The sequence below is a fragment of the Dipteris shenzhenensis genome, chromosome 22 (assembly GCF_047967505.1).
Source record: "Dipteris shenzhenensis isolate YYH24624 ecotype China chromosome 22, Dip_SZ_1.0, whole genome shotgun sequence".
NCBI lineage: Eukaryota > Viridiplantae > Streptophyta > Polypodiopsida > Gleicheniales > Dipteridaceae > Dipteris > Dipteris shenzhenensis.
The window spans coordinates 32,288,526-32,302,040 of record NC_141617.1 but is presented as its reverse complement, the minus strand read 5'-3'; positions in this window follow the sequence as shown (position 1 = coordinate 32,302,040).

The window sequence follows — 13,515 nt, the reverse complement described above, 5'->3', positions numbered from 1 at the left end:
AATTCAAATAGAATATCTTATACTAGTCTTATATCTTATATTAGGCGGTTGGGCATTTGCCCACCTCAACTGGTTGCCCGTATTCGACTCCCTTGAGAAGCCCCCTATTGCCTATCAACGTAGGCCACGGGCAAATGTGTGTGTGGGTGTGAGTAGACATGGCTTTTTTCTCCAAAAAATCTCTCACTCCTACCTACATCATTCCCAACCCCATTGAACAACGATGTAATGCCACCCTTTCTTACTCTCACAGGGCACACCCACTCCACGGTACATTGGGTAACACTTCAAGTGATGAGCCATGCCGCACCTATGTGCATTGGGTAACACTTCAATTGATGAGCCATGAACTGATCTCCTGGCCCACTCCAAGATGCTCTTTCCTTGAACATAAAGCAATGGGTGTGACGTAATTTCATTGCTTAAAACATGCCTTGCATTAAGTGGGTCAACAAAGAGTTGGAAACCAATGGAGAGGCAACTCATCACATGGAGGGCACTTGTCTAGTTGCTATAAGGAGGCCCATGATGTATCACCTTTGATTGGTTGGTGGTGGTAAGCTTTCAGCCGATGTGAAAGATGATAAGCATCTCATGCAAATCCTCTTTCCAAATGTCACCCACGTGTAAATTTAAACCAGAGAGGACATTTGACCATGGAGTAGAGCTAGATGGCAACTCCATAATACATTCAATGTCATATTCTAACAATCATTACCTTCATACTTTGCACCATGAGTGACCAATCTTGCAACATCAAAGACCAACATAAGATGCCCCTATGCATATGGTGACCTTCAATTAGAACTATGGCATGTACTGGTATAAAATAACATCCTTTGATTTTAAAATAGCATAATTGTGCATTTTCTTATTTTGATTTGTGTCACACTAGATGTTTTCGTATTTTATTTCTATTTTAATTGTATATCTCACTTCAAACGAGGTCATTTCATGCCAATCTTTTGGTTTTAGATCATGCACAAAAGTACATAAAATGCATATTGTCTCATTTTTAAACATCCTCATTCCAGGCCAATATTTTGGTTATCGATCATGCAAAAAAGAACATAAGTATGAAAATCTAGGGTCTAAAGCATATTGTTTCATTTTAGTCATCAGCATTTCATAGTATTGTAGTGTACAATTGACTCAATGCATTCGAGCATCCAAACCTAAAAGCTAGGATGGTTAAGTATTATTTGCCCTTTCCTTACTATTAAAGCTTTGAATGGCTTCAAGTGATTTCATTAGTTAGAATCAACTTGAAGGCTTGTTTAAACAAAGACGTAGGTCTTTATACATCAAGTGTTAGGCAAAATTTAAAGCAAGAAAGTGAGCCATGCATTGAGTTATTAGCACATGAATGTACATGCAAATGCATATAGTTTTCTACTAGAATAATGTGAAAGGCTTTTTTATTGTTTGCATGTCATTTCTTTATATACAAATTGCAACCATGTTATGTGTAAGTTGATCCTTTTGTCATCAACCCTTGAAAGCAAGCATAATAGCACATTGGCTTCACTTTCAACAATAGAAATTAATGGAATGTGTATCATTACTTTAATCAGGCTAAGGGTGACAAATAAAAATTCAACAACACAAATAAAAGTATGAATATTGTGAATATAGAGAATGGTTAAGATGAGAAGATGGTGTTTTGAGTTTTAGTTAGTCTAGAAGGGAGGTACTAGTCTCCAAATGTTACATTGTTTAACATATATGGTAGCAACCCAAAAAATTATTTTCATTATAGTTTCTCATAAACATATGAGTTGCCAAAATATGATATCTAGTTGATTTTATGCATGGTTGAGAACCCAATATAAAAGCAAGGTTGTCATTACCATCTAAATGCAAGTAATAAACCTATGTCATATGCCATAGGCAAAGTTTTTTATAATGGAGGATAACTGTAAATTACCACCAATTGGATATAGTATTAAAATTAAGAATTAAAATTTTTTATACAATTCATATGAGCCTTGGTGTTACAAAGAGAAAACCATCTTCTTATTAAAATGGCATGTCTTATTTGTGAAGAGAGTGGGAGAGAAGGAAGGAGTCTCACTTCCAGCTTTCTCACATACACAATGGGGGAATATACACAAAGGTGGAGGCTGAAAACAGTTTTCCTCTTCTTAGTTGTGAAAGCCAAAAGAACTTTAAGTACAAAAGAATAGATGAACCCTATATGTGGGTCTCAAACCAAACTCAGCTAACTAAGGTGGCATACTAACTGAGCCACTAACTAGAGTACATAAAGATAGCTGTCATCCAGCTATTATTCATGGGCAGTGTACCAACCGCATCTGCAGCTAACAAGTTGGTGACATAAACGCACAATCATCACCCTGGCACATCACGAGTGGAGCTCGATATCTCAACACTCCCCCTTGAGCTCAATCCCAATTCCTGCACACCAAGCAGGTCTCTTAACTTGCACAGCTTCTCTGCACCCAATGCCTTCGTGAATATGTCAGCTACCTGATCCTCTGTGCTGACATAAACTAGATCAATAAAACCTACTAGAACCTTCTCCCGCACATAGTGATAATGCACCTCAATGTGCTTTGTTCTAGCATGATAGATTGGGTTATTTGCCAAGTGTATACTGCTCATGTTGTCACAATAAATGACAACTGGCCCATCTGTAGACTGATGCATATCATAAAGTAGCTTATGCGACCAAGCTACCTCACATGCAACCATTTTTGCACCCCTGTACTTAGCCTCTGTGCTCGGCGACAAGGCAACTGTAGGCTGTTCCTTACTGCTCCAAGTGACTGCAGCACTCCCAAAAGAGAACATATATCCACTTGTAGATTGTCTATAAAAAATACTACTAGCCCAATCAACATCAGTGTATCCATGCAACTGTATCTGGACCCCAATCTCATAAAATAGTCCATACTGCAATGTGGACTTCACATACCTCAATATGCGTCTAGGCGCATCCAAATGCGGTTTCCTTGGAGCCTACATAAACTGACTTACCAACCCAACAGCATAACTCAAATCTGGCCTGGTAATAGTCATATAAATCAAACTTCCTACTATGCGTCTGTACATAGTAGGGTCTTCTAGAAGCTCACTTGCATCGGTGCTCAACTTCACATTTTGCTCCAAAGGAACTGAAATAGGCTTACAGCCTGTCATCCCATATTTGGACAGCATGTCCAATCCATACTCCTTTGCAAGAGCCATATCCCACTTGTGGATCTAATCACCTCAATGCCCAAGAAGTAATGTAGCTCTTCCAAATCCTCTTCTGCTTCAATAGCATTTTCACATGAAGGATATCTTCATCACTATTACCTATGATGATCAAATCATCAACATAAATGACAAGCAGCATAGTGCCTTTCTCTGTTTTTCTCACATAAAGTGAGAAATCTGCCTTGGAAATCTGAAAGCCAATAGTGACAAGATACTATCCTATCTTGTCAGACCATGCTTTGGGTGCTTGCTTCAAGCCATACAAGGCTTTCTTTAACCTGCAAACAAATGTAGGATGAACATCATGAACATAACCTGGTGGCTGCTCCATATAGACCTCTTCTTGCAAATCACCATCATGCAAGAAAGCATTCTTTACATCCATCTGATGTAAAGATCATCCCTTTGATGCAGTCATAGCAATGACTGCTCTTACGGTTGCTCTTACAGTTCTTTCTTCATAATCAATGCCATATGTTTGTGCATACCCCTTGACAACTAATCTTGCCTTATATCTGATCACAGAACCATCTACATTGTGCTTCACCTTATAAACCCACTTGCAGCCAATTGCCTTCTTGTCTTTAGGCAAAGGCACCAATTCCCATGTAGCATTTGCTTCTAAGGCATCCATTTCTTCATCCATGGCTTTCTCCCATTTTTCTTTTCCCATGGCTTGCTCAAAAGAAGTGGGTTTTGGTTCATATATCACTTTGACCATATAGGCATAGTGAATGGCTGTAAATCCATCATATTTCAACCTATCCACAAGATACCTAGCTCTGGTAGACCTGTGCAAAATAGGCTCACTACTAGGTGCTCTCAAAACATCCCTAGACTTCCTTACTTCAGGTGTAACAATAGAAGGAATACCCAATTCATCATCAAGGCTCTGTTCTAAGCCATTAGATTCACCATCCACATAAGAGTGACCTGCATTCACATCAACCATGGGCTGATCTACTTTCTCTTTTCCTTTTCGTGATACTTGCATACCACTATCTGCATTGCTTTGAGGAGATCCTCCTGATCTCAATTTGCCTATCCATGGTGAAGTATGTGAACCACTGCTAGAGGAAACTATAAGTCCACTAATATTTTGTGATTGCTGCTATGAATTCTGTGGAGCATTACCATTTCGTGCATCTACATCATCAATCACATTTACTGGTCTATACCAGCTGCTCATCTCATAAAAAACAACATCTTTGCTCACTGTAAACGTACGAGTAGAAGGGTTATAGCATCTATACCCTTTCTGCTGCAGAGAATAACCAATAAAGATGCACTTCTCAGCTTTTGAATCCAACTTGGATCTCAACTCATCTGGCACATGAACATAGGCAATGCAACCGAAAACTTTCAAATGAGAAATATCTGGCTTCCTACGAGTATACCTCTCCTTTGGCGTCATGCCATGTATTGCTGCAGTGGGAGTCATGTTCATTATGTAGACTGTTGTAGAACTGCTTCAGCCCGATAATAATCTGGCACATCTTTTTCGTTGAGCATGGCACGAGATACCTCTCCAATATGCATGTTTTTCCTTTCTGCAAGTCCATTTTGCTGTGGGGTATAACTGCATGAATATTGCTGCTTTATGCCATGCTCCTGTAGGAAACTTGCAAACTCATTTGAGAGGTACTCTCCCCCTCCATCTGACCTTAGGCATTTTATTTGCAAGCATGTTTCTTTTTCAACTATAGCTTTAAAAGCTTTGAAATGCCCAAACACTTCACTTTTCTTTTTCATAAAATACAACCAAACTTTTTTGTTGTACTCATCAATAAAAGTGACAAAATAATGATAGCCTCCAATAGATGCAGCTTTAGTAGTCCACACATCAGAGTGGATTAATTCCAATGGCCTCTTACTCTCTTGAACATGTCTAGGAAATGGTTTCCTTGCCTGTTTTCCAAATTGACAAGCTTCACATGCCTGCATTTCTGCAACCTTGAACTTAGGCAATCCTGCAACTATATTTTGGGCCTGCATTAATTTAAGTCGTTGTACATTAACATGACCAATGCATTTATGCCAGATATCAATATCTGCAACTACATCGGTTCCATGTGCAAACATTGCTACACTTAATTAAGGCATGTCCGCATCCAACATAAACATCCTGCCCTTCTTCTTCCCTTTTGCTATCAAGCGACCTTTATTTTTCATATCCTCAACAAAGGATTAAATCTGACCTGGAAGCCCTGCTCAACCATTTGACCAATAGAAACCAGGTTCTTGGTGATATTTGGGACATGAAATACATCAGACAGGTATTTATTTTTTCCATCTTGCATAGACAAAGGAATTTTACCAATCTGCACAATAGGATGTGCAGTATCATCACCAGTCTCCACAAATCCTGGTCTTTTCATTTTCCTTGCATCCTGCATCCATTCTGCATGACCTGTCATGTGGTTTGATGCACCTGAGTCAACATACCACACATCATTGCTTTCTTCTGCACTTGTCATAGAATTGGTCATGTGCTGCACCATAAACAGATGCTCATTTCTGTCATCACCCTGTCTACTAGAAGATGCATAATTGCCTTGCTACAATTTTCCAGTCATGACGTCATTCTGCTTTTTATAGCAATATTTAACCATATGACCCATTTTACCACAGTAGTAGCATTCAACATTGCTATTTGCATTTTGGCCTCTCTGCCATCCACCACGACCTCTTTGGCTCCCCTGCCTCTAAAGTTACCACGTCCTCCTCCATAGGACTGGTTTTCATGAATTTGTTGCATATTTTGATTTCTACCACAGCCTCCAAATCGGCCTGCTCTACCTCTGCCTCTACCTCTTCTAGCATTTGAGTAGAAGATAGCTTCTTTTGAAGTTCCTCCTGAAGAAGATGCACCACCATTTCTCTGCTCTTTAGAAATTAAAAGAGCAATCAACTCCTCAAAATTTGGAAAATTCTCACGGACGGCAATGGATGTCCGAAATTGTTGCATAATCCTTTCCTAGACCATTCAAGGTCACATAAACTAAATCATCATCTTCCACTGGCGACCCAATAGAAGCAAGTGCATCTGCAATCTTCTTCACCTTCATGTGGTAGTCATTGATGCTCATATTTTCTCTCTGCACATTATGCAACTCCTGCTTGAGCTGCATTTTTTTGGCTTGCGTATTTGTGCTATACATTTTTGTCAAAGTATCCCATGCCTCCTTTGGCGTGCTTGCATCCAGAATATGCACAATCATAAAATCTAAAATACTGATAGACAGCCAGTACATAACTTTTCTGGCTCTCTCATGCCAGCCTTTAAATGCATGCAACTCTTGTTGATTGGGAACATTAGGAATAACTAGTTCTTGTTCAACTCTAGTAATGAACTCCCAATAGCATTTCCCCTTAAGGAAATTCATCATTCTAAACTTCCATGCTTGGAAGTTGTTCTTGTCAAGCTTTTCAGTGACAATCTGTGAAAGAGCATCAGACGCCATTACAGAACACTGCAAAATATTCTGTCACTGCAAAAAAACAAAACTTCTACCTCACAAGGGTGAAATCTACAAAACTGACGAGAGTGGTATTTGACCACACAGTCACTTCCTAGTGACGATTATGCATCAACAAGCAATAAGAATGATTATGTCACTCCCAATATCTCTCCGCACAGGCATACAATGAAATTTTTGCGATAACTTTTCACCGACCTGCAGAATAGTGGTCGCATAGCAAAAACAGGGCACTTTCCTGAGTGCCTGTGGAAAACTTCCGCCACCAAAAGGGGCCCCAAAATGGCCTCGAATCCCTGAAATAGTTCCACCTAGGGCTTCGCCTTCTCCCGTAGCATACACTGCCCTCTCACCACACCGCGAAGGGCATCCCAATTTGAGACAGTGCACTCTTGCACTTCCCGGCTATGTTACCTATAGAGATTTGTTCCCAAACTCGAAAAAAAAAGGAAAGCAACACTAATCCTCTTACTAGGATACCGCGAACTTGGTTTTCTTTTTTGAGCTCCTTACCACGAACCGAGCTCTGATACCATGTGAAGAGAGTGGGAGAGAAGGAAGAAGTCTCACTTGCAGCTTTCTCACATACACAATGGGGGAATATACACAAAGGTGGAGGCTGAAAACAGTTTTCCTCTTCTTAGTTGTGAAAGCCAAAAGAATAGATGAACCCTAGATGTGGGTCTCAAACCAAACTCAGCTAACTAAGGTGGCATACTAATTGAGCCACTAACTAGAGTACATAAAGATAGCTGTCATCCAGCTATTCAGCTAACAAGTCAGTGACATAAATGCACAACGGTCACCCTGGCATATCACGAGTGGAGCTCGATATCTCAACGTTATTACATTTACATGTTTCATTATGAGGCATGTGCGATACAATGAGTGTTTAATGAGGGTTTGATGTATATGAAAAGTCTCAATCAAGCGTTATCAACTCCAAGGATGTGAAAGCACAAAAGGATGGTGAACTTCACTCAATAATGAAAGCCAATAGTGACAAGATACTGTCCTATCTTGTCAGACCATGCTCTAGGTGCTTGCTTCAAGCCATACAAGGCTTTCTTCAACCTGCAAACAAACTCAGGATGAACAGCATGAACATAACCTAGTGGCTGCTCCATAAAGACCTCTTCTTGCAAATCACCATGCAAGAAGGCATTCTTTACATCCATCTGATGTAAATTCCATCCCTTTGATGCAGCCATAGCAATGACTTCTCTTACGGCTGCCATCCTTGCAACCGGACTGAATGTTTCTTCATAATCAATGCCATATGTCTATGCATACCCCTTGACAACTAATCTTGCCTTGTATCTGTTCACAGAACCATCTGCATTGTGCTTGACCTTATAAACCCACTTACAACCAATTGCATTCTTGTCTTTAGGCAAAGGCACCAATTCCCATGTAGCATTTGCTTCCAAGGCATCCATTTCTTCATCCATGGCTTTCTCCCATTTTTCTTTTCCCATGGCTTGCTCAAAAGAAGTGGGTTCTGGTTCCTGTATCTCTTTGACCATATAGGCAAAGTGAATGGCTGTAAATCCATCATATTTCAGCCTATCCATAGGATATCTAGCTCTGGTAGACCTGCGCAAAATAGGCTTGCTTCCAGGTGCTCTCAAAACATCCCTGGTCTTCCTTACTCTAGGTGTAACAATAGAAGGAATACCCAATTCATCATCGATGCTCTGTTCTGAGCCACTGGATTCACCATACACATAAGAGTGACCTGCATTCACATCAAACATGGGCTGATCTACCTTCTCTTTTCCTTTTTGTGATACCTGTGTACCACTATCTGCATCGCTTTGAGGAGATTCTCCTGATCTCAATCTGCCTGTCCATGGCAAAGTATGTGAACCACTGCTAGAGGACATTGCAGGTCCAATAATATTTTGTGATTGCTGCTATGAATTTTGTGCAGCATTACCATTTTGTGCATCTACATCATCAATCACATTTACTGGTTTATACCAGCTGCTCATCTCATCAAAAACAACATCTCTGCTCACTGTAAACTTACGAGTAGAAGGGTTATAGCATCTATACCCTTTCTGCTGTAGAGAATAACCAATAAAGATGCACTTCTCAGCTTTTGGATCCAACTTGGACCTCAACTCATCTAGCACATGAACATAGGTAATGCAACCAAAAATTTTCAAATGAGAAATATCTGGTTTCCTACCAGTATACATCTCCTCTGGCGTCATGCCATGTATTGCTGCAGTGGGAGTCCTGTTCATTATGTAAACTATTGTAGCAACTGCTTCAGCCCAAAAATAATCTGGTAGGTCTTTTTCATTTAGCATGGCCTGAGATACCTCTCCAATATGCCTGTTTTTCCTTTCTACAAGTCCATTTTACTGTGGGGTATAACTGCATGAATATTGCTGCTTTATGCCATGCTCCTGCAGGAACCTTGCAAACTCATTTGAGAGGTACTCTCCCCCTCCATCTGACCTTAGGCATTTTATTTGCAAGCCTGTTTCTTTTTCAACCATAGCTTTAAAAGCTTTGAAGTGCCCAAACACTTCACTTTTCTTTTTCATAAAATACACCCAAACTTTTCTGCCGTAGTCATCAATAAAAGTGACAAAATAATGACAGCCTCCAATAGATGCAACTTTAGTAGTCCACACATCAGAGTGGATTAATTCCAATGGCTTCTTACTCTCTTGAACATGACTAGGAAATGGTTCCCTTGCCTGTTTTCCAAATTGATAGGCTTCACATACCTTATGCATTTCTGCAACCTTGAATTTAAGCAATCCTGCAACAATGTTTTGGGCCTGCATTGATTTAAGTCACTGTACATTATCATGACCAATGCGTTTATGCTAGATATCAATATCTGCAACTACACCGGTCCCATGTGCAAACATTGCTGCACTCAATTCAGGCATGTCTGCATCCAACGTAAACATCCTGCCCTTCTTCTTTCCTTTTGATATCAAGCGACCGTTATTTTTCATATCCTCAACAAAGCATCCATGAGGATTAAATTTGACCTGCAAGCCTTGCTCAACCATTTGACCAACAAAAACCAGGTTCTTGGTGATATTCGGGACATGAAATACATAAGACAGGTATTTCTTTTTCCCATCCTGCATAGACAAAGGAATTTTACCAATCTGCATAATAAGATGTGCAATATCATCACCAGTCTCCACAAATCTTGGTTTTTCCATTTTCCTTGCATCTTGCATCCATTCTGCATGACCTGTCATGTGGTTTGATGCATCTGAGTCAACATATCACACATCATTTTGTTCTTCTGCACTTGTCATAGAATTGGTCATGTGCTGCACCATAAATAGATGCTCATTTCTGTCATCACCCTGTTTACTAGAAGATGCATAATTGCCTTGCTGCAATTTTCCATTCATAATGTCATTCTGCTTTTTGTAGTAGTCTTTAGCCATATGACCCATTTTACCACAGTAGTAGCATTCAACACTGCTATTTGCATTTTGGCCTCTCTGCCATCCACCACGGCCTCTTTGGCTCCCCCTGCCTCTAGAGTTACCACGTCCTCCTCCATAGGACTGGTCTTCTTCAGTTTGCTACATATTCTGATTTCTACCACAGCCTCCAGATTGGCCTCCTCTACCTCTGCCTCTGCCTCTGCCTCTACCTCTTCCAGCATTTGAGTAGAAGACAGCTTCTTTTGAAGTTCCTCCTGAAGAAGATGCACCACCATTTCTCTTCTCTTTAGAAATCAGAAGAGCAAACAACTCCTCAAAATCAGGAAAATTTTCACGGACTGCAATGGATGTCTGAAACTATGCATAATCCTTTCCTGGACCATTCAAGGTCACAGAAACTAGATCATCATCTTCCACTGGCGACCCAATGGAAGCAAGTGCATCTGCAATTTTCTTCACCTTCATGTGGTAGTCATTGATGCTCATATTTTCTCTCTGCACATTGTGCAACTCCTACTTGAGCTGCATTTTCCTGGATTGCATATTTGTGCTGTACATTTTTGCCAAAGTATCCCATGCCTCCTTTGGCGTACTTGCATCCTGAATATGCACAATCATAGAATCCGAAATACTGATAGAAAGCTAGTACATAACTTTTTTGGCTCTCTCATGCCATCCTTTAAATGCCTGCATTTCCTATTGATTGGGAACATTAGGAAGAAGTGGTTCTTCTTCATTTCCTGTAATGAACTCCCAATAGCCTTTTCCCATAAGGAAATTCGTCATTCTAAACTTCCATGCCTGGAAGTTGTTCTTGTCAAGCTTTTCAATGACAATATGTGAAAGAGAATCAGATGCCATTACAAAACACTGCAAAATATTCTATTACTGCAAAAAAAACAGCTTTTGCCTCACACGGACAGATCTGCAAAATTGATGAACGTGGTATTTGACCACACAGTCACTTCCTAGTGACGATTTTGCATCAACAGGCAATAAGGATGATTATGCAACTCCCAATATCTCTACGCACAGGCATACGATGCAATTTCTGTGGTAACTTTTCACTGACCTGCAGACTGAGTGGTCGCACAATAAAAACCTGTCCTTTTTTTGAGTGCCCGCGAGGAACTTCCGCCTTCAAAACGGGCCCCAAAATGGCCTTGAATCAAAAAAATAAAGTCACCAAAGGCCTTGCCCTCTCTCGCAGCATATACTGCCCTCTCGCCACACCGTGAAGGGCGTCTCAATCTGAGACAGTGCACTCTTGCACTCCCGACTGTGCTACCTGCAGAGATTTGCTCCCAAACTCGAAAAAGGAAAGCAACACTGGTCCTCTTACTAGGACACCGTGAACTTGGTTTGCTTTCTTGAGCTCCTTGCCATGAACCAGGATCTGATACCATGTGAAGATAGTGGGAGAGAGGGAAGGAGTCTCACTTGCAGCTTTCTCACATACACAATGGGGGAATACACACAAAGGTGGAGGCTGAAAATTGTTTTCCTCTTCTTAGTTGTGAAAGCCAAAAGAACTCTGGTACAAAGTAAAATAGAAGAACCCTATATGTGGGTCTCAAACTAAACTCAACTAACTAAGGTGGCATACTAACTGAGCCATGAACTAGAGTAGATAAGGATAGCTGTCATCTAGCTATTATTCATGGGCGGTGTACCAACCGCATCTGCAGCTAACAAGTCGGTGACATAAATGCACAACGGTCACCCTGGCATATCACGAGTGGAGCTCAATATCTCAACAGAGAAGAGAGGAGGAGATCGATATCTTGGTGGCTGGCTATGGTGAACCGGTGCTTGTTGTTGATCATGGGAAGAGGCCTTGTTTATGGCAATGGAACTATGGGCAACAGATGGTTTTAGAGAGTGGGCTTCATGCAGTCCAAAGGTGCAATTCCAAAATGAAGATGGCATACTATTGGTCGAAGAAGGAGCTCTTGTGATTATCGCCATACTTGATCATGGATCTCATAAAAGAAGATAGTCTGGTTTCATAGGAGGTGCTTGTGTGAAGTACTTGACTGCTTATGTTGCTCTCGGTGTGGGTTCTCTCACAAAATTGTGGTGGGTTCTGACATAGCGTGTTGTTCAATTTCTTTGCTCATAGGCTATGGGGAAGTAGTGTTTGTTGGCTATGTGTGAATTGAAGAACTCTTTGTAAGTGTTTGATGGCATAGAAGAGGGGTGATGGCTTTGAGTATATGAGGTAGATGATTGAGTTGAAGTCAAAGAGATCCGGGATTGTTCATGGATTTTGTCAGGGAAGATATGAGCATGGTTGTTATACCTTGAGCTATCAGGATGTGTTCATGGTAGTTATGCAGTCTTGAAGTTGTCATTTTCTAGAATTTATGTTTCAAAGGTCATCTATGTATTTCTTGAGCTTGAGCTTAGACAGTAGAAGCTTGTGTTGGGCTATGTAGTCCAATGGGTTTCTTTTTGAGGTTGTCTGGTGTCTAGAGAAAATGTATCCAAGTGTGAGTTGTCTCAGAAGGTCTGTAGAGAGAAGGATGTTGAATGGATGCCTTTTGCCTTGTGATTGTGTTGTTCGGGTGTTTTAAACATGGATGAGGATGGTTGTGAAGGTGGATTGGGCTCTACTGCTTTTGTCCATCCATGATTTGGTGCCTCCACGGAGGACTATGCAATTTAGTTTACAAGTGTGAGATTGTGTAGTCAGTTGTAGTGTTGAAGAGCTGAGAGAGATGGCAGAGGACTTTCCAGAATTTTGGGGGATGCCATATGAGAATGCAGTGAGATTCCTGAAAAAGATGGAATTTACAGCACTTATGAAGGATAGGGCAACCCCTGAGATTTTGTTTCAGATCATGAATTAGTGTTTGTAGGGAGATGCAAAAGCATGGTTGCAAACTCAAGTGGCTGCCTTCAGGACTGCTCATCCTCAGCAGCAAAATTCGAAGTATACAGTGGTGAGAGCAGCTTTTCTTGCACGGTTTGCACAATGAAGGAGCCCTAATGAAGTATGGAGGGAGTTGTGTAAAATTTAGCAAAAGGATAGTCAGAATGTGGATCAGTATCTGCTAGAGTTTGGTAGACTGTGGAGTCTATGGTGTAAGACTTTTATTCTTGAAGTACCCCCGCAGATGATAAAGAGAGATCGGTTTGTGGCTAGTCTGGAGCCTGGTCTGGAGCCTTCACTCCGTTTGAAGGTGGAGCTAAGGAATATTGATAGTTTTGAGGATGCAGTAAGAGTGGCCAAGGAGAAGGACTGGAAAGTCAAGAGACTGAGGCAGCTTGGTATGCAAGAGGAGCCTAAAACCCTTGTCAGTAGGCCAGAAATGGTTAAGGCATATGCAGAGAGAGAGCTGGTATCTGTTCCTATGTAGGATGATTCCCTGAGAAAG